The 7,341-nt window shown below is 50.5% G+C and overlaps 1 long non-coding RNA gene across 2 annotated transcripts; it reads right to left on the bottom strand.

Annotated features, from left to right (window-relative positions):
* Positions 1–225: 225 nt before the first annotated feature.
* LOC143171236 (uncharacterized) lies at positions 226–5,325 on the bottom strand. Of its 2 annotated transcripts, XR_012997162.1 has the most exons (6): positions 5,118–5,325; positions 2,961–3,026; positions 1,652–1,725; positions 963–1,067; positions 570–594; positions 226–476 (listed from the first exon to the last, which is right to left on the bottom strand). It is a non-coding gene; the product is annotated as an uncharacterized LOC143171236 (long non-coding RNA). The 2 variants fall into 2 exon arrangements; XR_012997161.1 differs by lacking the exon at positions 570–594 and having other exon boundaries at positions 5,118–5,310.
* Between the last annotated feature and the right edge of the window lie 2,016 nt (positions 5,326–7,341).

The raw sequence follows: 7,341 nt of genomic DNA, 5'->3' as shown, positions 1-7,341 counted from the left end.
GCGTGGAAGGTTTGTCCCCAAACAGCCCCATTTAACATGGTGGCTCGGGAAGATGGGACATGGCAAAATCGGCATGTGGTCCCCAAGGTGCTGAGGTTTTCCTGGAGAAATGGGGTGGGAATTGGGGCGGGAGGAGCAGGTTAGCCCAGCTTGGGGGTGGGATGGGGCTGGCGTTTCTCGTGCTTTCCCAGAGGGTGTTGGTGGCTTCACGCTCGAAACCGAACACCGATTGTTAGTCATTTTATTGGCAGGAGTTCATATTTACAACAGAATAATAGGAAATAGGAAAGAACCTAGTCATTACAAAGCTCTTCAGTGTTTGCACAACTTTTATGGCTCAGGACGGCATCATCCATCTATTGAAAACTTTGTACATAAAGTCACAACTGTACTAAAAACGGAGGTGACCGCTTCGTTTAGAGGATGTAGTTTCCAACGCGGTGACGATGTTCTTTTCTTCATCAAAGCCGTCGTGTCTGAAACGAGGGGAAAAGGTGAGGAAGCGGTTGCCACGTCCTCCTATTGTGTTTCAAGCCATGCTTGTGGCGGGACGGGGATTTCGTGTGCACCTGGGATGTCGGTGAGCTTCAGCCTCTGGAAAAAAGGGGATTTGGGTGGTCGAGCAGCGGAGGTGCCTGGGGCTGAGACCCAGTTTGGGCCAGGGGTACCATAAAGGTGTTCCCACCATTGAAGCTCCCGCTGAAGGCTGTATGCAAAGAGGTCACTTGGGTGCTTTGGAAAAAATATCCCAAAATGCCTCTTTGGGTCATTAGTAGCAGCTAAAGCTTCTTTGGTTGTCCCTAGCGTTGCAGCTGGATGCCCAAAAGGTTTAATTATTATTTTTTAATTATTTTGAAAGGTTGCTGCAAAGCGCTGCTTGCTGCCGCTTTAGAAAGAACTGGATTTTGCTGGCTTAAAGACATGTTTTTAGGGAGTGCTTAAATCCTACGGGGCTTTAGTACCTTCTGAGGAGGAGCACGGTGCGGGGGGGGTCATAGCAGGAAACCCAGGAGGCTGAGGAGGACGACGAGGGGGAGGTGGCACCGGAGGGGCGATCCCACCGACTCCTGGCAAGTCAACGAAAAGAAATCAGTCGAACACCGCTTGTTTTAATGTGCTAAAAGCCGGTGGCAGAGTTTGTGCCCTGACTAGCTCCTCTGCCTTCCTGACTGCCCCCGGTGATCGCTCCCGGGGGGGAGAAATCGCATCGTTGCCCTGGAACATCCTTATCTGTCGCTGAGCAAAGGGAAACGTGGGGGGCGGCGTTCTCTCCTGCAGATCCCTTCCCCAACGCCCTGATGGTGCTTGGATGGAGGTATGGGAAAAGGAATAACCTATGATGTCACAACACAGGATTAACTTGTAAGGGAGCCAGAGGGATGCCTCGTTGGGACAGGTTTGATGTCACTTAATTAGGAAAACTGGGAATTTCCCCTTCTCTGACCGCCTTCTGCGCAAACTGGCAAAAGAAGTCCATGGCAAACTAATCACGGCTATTGCGTGGACGCTCTTTGCCCAAATTGGAGTTGTTCAGTGAGTTAAATGGATTTAAAATGTTGATTTTATTTCTTCTTGCGACTGGTTTCGGCAAGGAAGGCCCCCCCCCCCCCTTTTTTTTTTTTTGGAAATACGAAGAGAAAGTCCAACTCACCTCATATGAATAAATGGTGGGTATTAACGTGGTGTTCTCGGAGTAATATTCTACCGTTGCATATAAGTAATCACCTGGAACGAAAACATTGTCCTGATGAGTCTATTAATGTTTACTATAACCAGGAAGGCGTCTTACCCACTCAAGCCATTATAATAATAACACTGAGCATCGATTCCATAGGTTGGAAACTTAATTTTAGAGGCTGCCTGGGTTGGGGGCTGAGTTTGCTTGTGAGCAGCGACGGCAGCGTGCTGGGGGGGGTGCAGGAATCTGTTACTGCTGCGGAAATCAAAGCGAATCTCTCTGCCCAGGAGCAGCTACCGGGGTTCCCTCTGCTCTTAGCCCATCTCAGTAACCTTTTTAGCTCAGCGAGACGTGATTTCAGATGGGAACGAGAACCACTGGGGGCAGAACAGCTCCAGAAAAATGTCTTTTAACTCTACTTTTAATCTTGTTTTAAGTTTTACACCAAAGCATCACTTAATTTATAGTGGTCAGAGCCATTCGGTGTTAGGGCATGTATTTCCTACCAGTTATTCACATTTGTATCGGAGGTTCCTGATGTGCTTCAGACACAGATGTTTTCATCTGAGAGGGTCTCCAGAGCCTCCTTTTACAGTCGGGGGAGATACTGGGTACCAGTTTCTCTCCACTAATACTAAAGGAGGTCGGGGGTACCCGTGCTCTGTGCACATCATCCAGCGTTAGGCGAGATGAGTCCCACCCTTATATCGTGACATGATTATTGCACGTCTTTTCCCCTCTGAATAGTCAATGTAATTCAAATTAATCCGAATAACTCAGGTAAATAAACTGCTGCTGCTTTGCTCGCGTGTCCTGCCTGAGCACCCGCAGTGGCTGTAACCAGCCACTCGAATTCCCATGCAGCCACGATTCAGCAAACCCTCTTAATTCATCTAAGCGGCGTCTCCCCACACCTCAGATCCATTTTCCTACGGGTATTTCTGCAAAGGAGAAGGACCTCGGGCCGCGGCAGCGCCTTCGTTTCCTCGAGCAGCCTTGAGCTTTTAGCTTAAATTAAAGCTTGAGGGCGCTGAGGTCTGTGCTGGTGGCAGCACAGGGAGGTGGGACGGGCTCAGCGTCCCTTGGGGGTTATTTGTGATTGCAGGGGACTTGATTCAGTGGCTTCTCGGTGCCTTTGCATTGGTTTTTATGGGCAAAGCCTGCTCTCCCTGCCTGGCGGAGGCTGGATGGAGACCTCCCAGCACCCTTTCCAAACCCGGTTATTCCAACTTGTTCATGCAACTTGCATAAAACGATCCAAAAAAAAGCAAGAATTTCTCACTGAAACGAGATGCGTAGTCGTATAAAAACTCTGTTATCTCCTCTTCTCCTGCTATCTCAGCATTCCCTGAAAACAAACAGAAAATGAACGGTTCATCATCGGGCACTGTAAGCAGAGACTCGCGTCGAGCTGGCTGGATACGGTTTCACATGGATAGTTTCGCTGATTTATTGGCGCGCTGTGCAAAACCTATTCCCTGGTGGGAGTAATGGATTCGCAATCTGGCCCGTAATTAAATCAGAGACTTCACGACAAAAGGCATCGTGTTGCAGACCGGACCAGAGCTTGTCCCAGGTGGGTTTTTTTCCTTTATTTTGGGTGCAGATGTGCCGGGAGAGGGAGATGCAGTAATGGGATTGCACGTTCCTGCACCCCGTACCCCATATTTATTTCGGGGTGGATCTCGAAGCTCTGCTGCGTGCGTTTTGAGCTGCTCCTCAGCCACCGGCCCGGCTGCTTTATTCCTCGTGTGCCTTTTGCTGTGAAATTGCTGAAGGCTCAGAAAGGAGCCTTGCGCTTCCTTAGGGTTGGCTCACTAGAAATAGATTTCTGAATCGTATGGCGTTGTCAAAGGTGTGTCAAGTCGCTCATTTCCCTTTTCCAAATACGAGGTTAAACGTGTTTTCTTTTTTTTCGGGGTCTTATAAAGCAGACTAATTGGGAATATTAACATTATAATACTTGCGTACCCATATACTTGCATACTCATACAATAATGTAATGAGACTCATACAGTAAGATAGTATATTTTAATACTCATATATACTCATAAAGATAATTATAATATTAATATTATAAGTTATACTATTAATAACTTTAATGATGCCATTAGTCATGCCCGGGGCCAGCCGTAGCTCCGGGTACCCCTCTCTAAAACTTCCCACCATTTCCTAACGTAGCCCCGAGTTTCTCAGTGCCGGCAGCGAGCTGAGCGAGAAGCCCAGATCCAAAAACTCCCCTCAACAGGAAATTATCTGAAAACAGCGCCCCAGCCTAAAGATTTCTGCGCAGGCATCAAAGCCCTGGGGTAGGAGTCGGGTCTGCGGGTCGTGATACGCCGCAGCCTCATCCGTCGCTCGGCCTTGCTGTGTAAAACCGTCCTAGCCCCATGCCGAGCTTTTGGGGAAACTCGGACCGAAATCGGGAGCTGCGTGGCGTGGTGTACACCCATCCACCCCACGCACCTTCCCACGCTCGCCCTTCGAAAATGCTCCGTCCTTTTTGGCTCCGGCGCTGTAAACTCCAGCTCTCGGGGCACATTATCCCATGCACAAAGCTTTCTGAGAAAGTTATTCCAAGTTGGCTGTTGTATTTACACTGGAGCCACGCTAAGAATAATAGAGGAGTTGTATTGCCGCAAAGAACTTCCATCTGGAAATCCCCCCTCCTCGGCTGCTTTTAACCCCTCGCGTGATGTTTTGCGTTTGGCTTCGCTCTCCTGGCGCGGCAGAGAAGGAGGAAGGCTCTTTGCGGCCGGCAGGCACGGCGGAGCTGCAGGCAGCTGCCAGTTTCCAGTTATCTGCCCCTCGGCCGGTGCTGCCTGCTATCTCACGTTCCCAGAAACGTTACTTCACTGCACATGTGTTCATCCCTAATTAGCTGCAGGCTCCCACCTCAAGCTGCCGCTCGTCCCTCCCGGGCGCTGCCAGTGCTGTGTGGTTTTCCTGCCTCGGTTGCCCCTGACTTCGGTCTCCTCGCATCTCCTAAGTGCCCACCTAATACTTCAGGAAATCCTGGTTTGGTGGGGTTTTTTTTTTGTTTCCCTTGCCTGTATCTGTCTCTCTTAATAGCTCCCAGCTGTATATTGCAAATTATTTTGACTGCAGTATGGAAAACATTAATTATCAGACTCTATTCTCCAAGCACACACTGTGTTCTTCAAGCACACGCTATACTCTGCAAGCACAGACTATATTCTCCGAGCACACGCTTTACCGTAACTTCTAGTAATTGCATCAGGTTTTCCCCTGGGTTTTGGGGGGTTTTTTTGCTACTGACCCCCCATCTCCAAGCGAACACCCCAAGACCTTTCAGCCTCCAAGGCCCCACCCCGAGTGCCATGCAGCATCCCAGAAGCATAGAAAGAACCTGAGCCCAGCACTTAGCGGCGCGATTAAATTAAATGGCAAGCCGGAAAACCAGAGAAAACATATTTACCCAGTAAAAAATGAAGAACCAAGAGTGCCGCGATTAAAAAGTTCGTCATCCTACGTTTCGGTGTCGTCCGCCGGTGCGGCTCGGTGCTGCTGCTCGAGAATTTCTCGAGCCGTCCCAGCAGAGGCAGGAAATGACTCTTGCGAGGGCTGGACCGAGCAGCCCCCGCGCTCGGAGAAAAGACAAGTTTTTCTGCAATTTGCCAAGGGGTGCGATGGCAGGCTGGGCTAGAGGTTGTCCTATATGGGCCGGGAGATGCGGGATGCCCGTGACACCGCTCTAGCGATGGAAGATTTTTTTTTTTTTTCCCCTTTGCAAAGACTTTTCCGATGGCCGAGTTGCAAATCTTGGGAAGTTATTCCCCAGGGAGGGTTAGCGCCGCTGGATGAGCTCGCAGATAGAGGGAGGGTGGTTTTGATTATGTTATAACGGAGTATAGCAGGAGTAATTAATAGCAAACCATTCTCGTAGAGAAGGCGGCGATTCAGAGCAAAGGCAGAAACGACAACTGGGAGCCAGATTTAGTTCCCCACTTCCCTTGAAATCTTGGGGGATTTTTTTTCCCTTGGCTTCATTTCACCTTCCCATGCCTCAGTTTCTCCAGCAGTAAGAAGAAACGCGAACGGTCGCGGGCTTATTTTATTTTGTGGTGGATAGAAACACCCCGGGTTGGGATGCTTTAGGAGCCCCATTTGGTGTTTACGGTCAGCTCCTGTTGCTGCATCCGCAGGGTGTGGTGCCTTGGTACATATCGCTATCAAGCTGCTTATTTTCTTCTCTAAAAATAAAAACAAAATAGGAAAACGTTTCTTAGAAGGGAAATGGGTAGGAAAAGAAAATCTGGCTCCTCTGCTTTGTGGGGAAAAGCCGATACCGGTGCCGGCGGCCTTCTCCGAGGAGACGACGTGATGCCGGTGGAAACTGGTGTGAACTGGGGCGCGAAGCGAAAGGGGAATAGAAGGAGCGGGAGGTAAATTAGGTGTGACCAAACTGGTGTAAAATCAGTTCCTGAGCGGCGCGTGGTGGGGGCCGCTCACTGCTGCGGGTTTGCCGCCGGGCGGGTGCCGAGATCGCTGTGACTTTATTGCTTGCGCAGCGATAAAAATTGGTTTTCGTGGGGAAAAAAACCACACGTTCACCCAAGACGGTTTCCTCTCTCGGCTGGTCTCTTGAGCGTGGTGGTGTGTTTTGGGGGCTCTTGGATGTGGTGCCCGAGGTGGACGCTAGCAAACCGAGAAAGAGCAAGAGAAGTCTTAGAAAGGAAGAGAGGAGCTGCATTTTTGAGGTGTGACGAGAAGAAGTTCATAACTGGGAAGATTCGCCTGGAAGGAGAACCCTTCCCAGCCAGGAGGGTGGTCGAACATGGGACGACCTTGGGAGGAGGTGCAGACCGTGCTCTCGCCTTGTCTTTATCCACCATCCCTCGAGGCACCTTCTCCCCGTCTTCAAAATCTTTTCCCAGCCCTATATTTCAGTTTTCTCCAGCCAAACGCCCAGAGGACGATGCTCCCCCCGGAGCACGGACCCGGGGGGGCTGCGTCCGTCTCCCCCCCCTCTCCCCGCCTCCCTCGGTGGGTGCCTGCCCCCGCGGGATGTGGGCTGGGGAGTTTCCTCTCGCAGATGAGAAAACGGAAGCGAGTTTTTCAGCGGGGTGAGAGGTTTTAATGGCAAACAGCTGTGCTGAGCCGAGACCGAAGCGGGGGGCACGGGCTGCAGGCGGGGATCGAAAACCACCGGCTGCGGTGGGATGGGTGCGGGCGTCTATTCTATGGTTTTATGATCGACGGGGCAACCAGCCGGGGAGAGCAGCGGCAATCAATATTTTTCTCACCCTTGTGCTATCGATTTTAAGCCAAGGGTTCCTTACTGATTTTAAGCCAAGGGTTCCTTACTGATTTTAAGCCGAGGGCTCCTATCGATTTTAAGCCGAGGGTTCCTATTGATTTTAAGCCGAGGGTTCCTATCGATTTTAAGCCGAGGATTTCCAAAGGCAGATTATTTTTTTTTTCCGACTAAGAGGGGACCCAACTGAAGAACTCTTCAAGCGCATCCCAAAAATGGTTTGCAGCCTCCCGGGGCTGGACGTGCTTTGCCGAAGGGGCTTTTCCCATCCGTAGGGAGATGCTTGGCAAAGGGTTAAGCGCGGAGGAATGCCGAGCGGCTGAGCAGGCAGGAAGCGAATATCTCCAAACCCTCCCCTCAACCCACAAAAATAACATCAAAACTC

The sequence above is a fragment of the Aptenodytes patagonicus genome, chromosome 26 (assembly GCF_965638725.1).
Source record: "Aptenodytes patagonicus chromosome 26, bAptPat1.pri.cur, whole genome shotgun sequence".
NCBI lineage: Eukaryota > Metazoa > Chordata > Aves > Sphenisciformes > Spheniscidae > Aptenodytes > Aptenodytes patagonicus.
The sequence above is the reverse complement of the archived record's forward strand: the minus strand, read 5'-3'. Positions and strand labels throughout refer to the sequence as shown.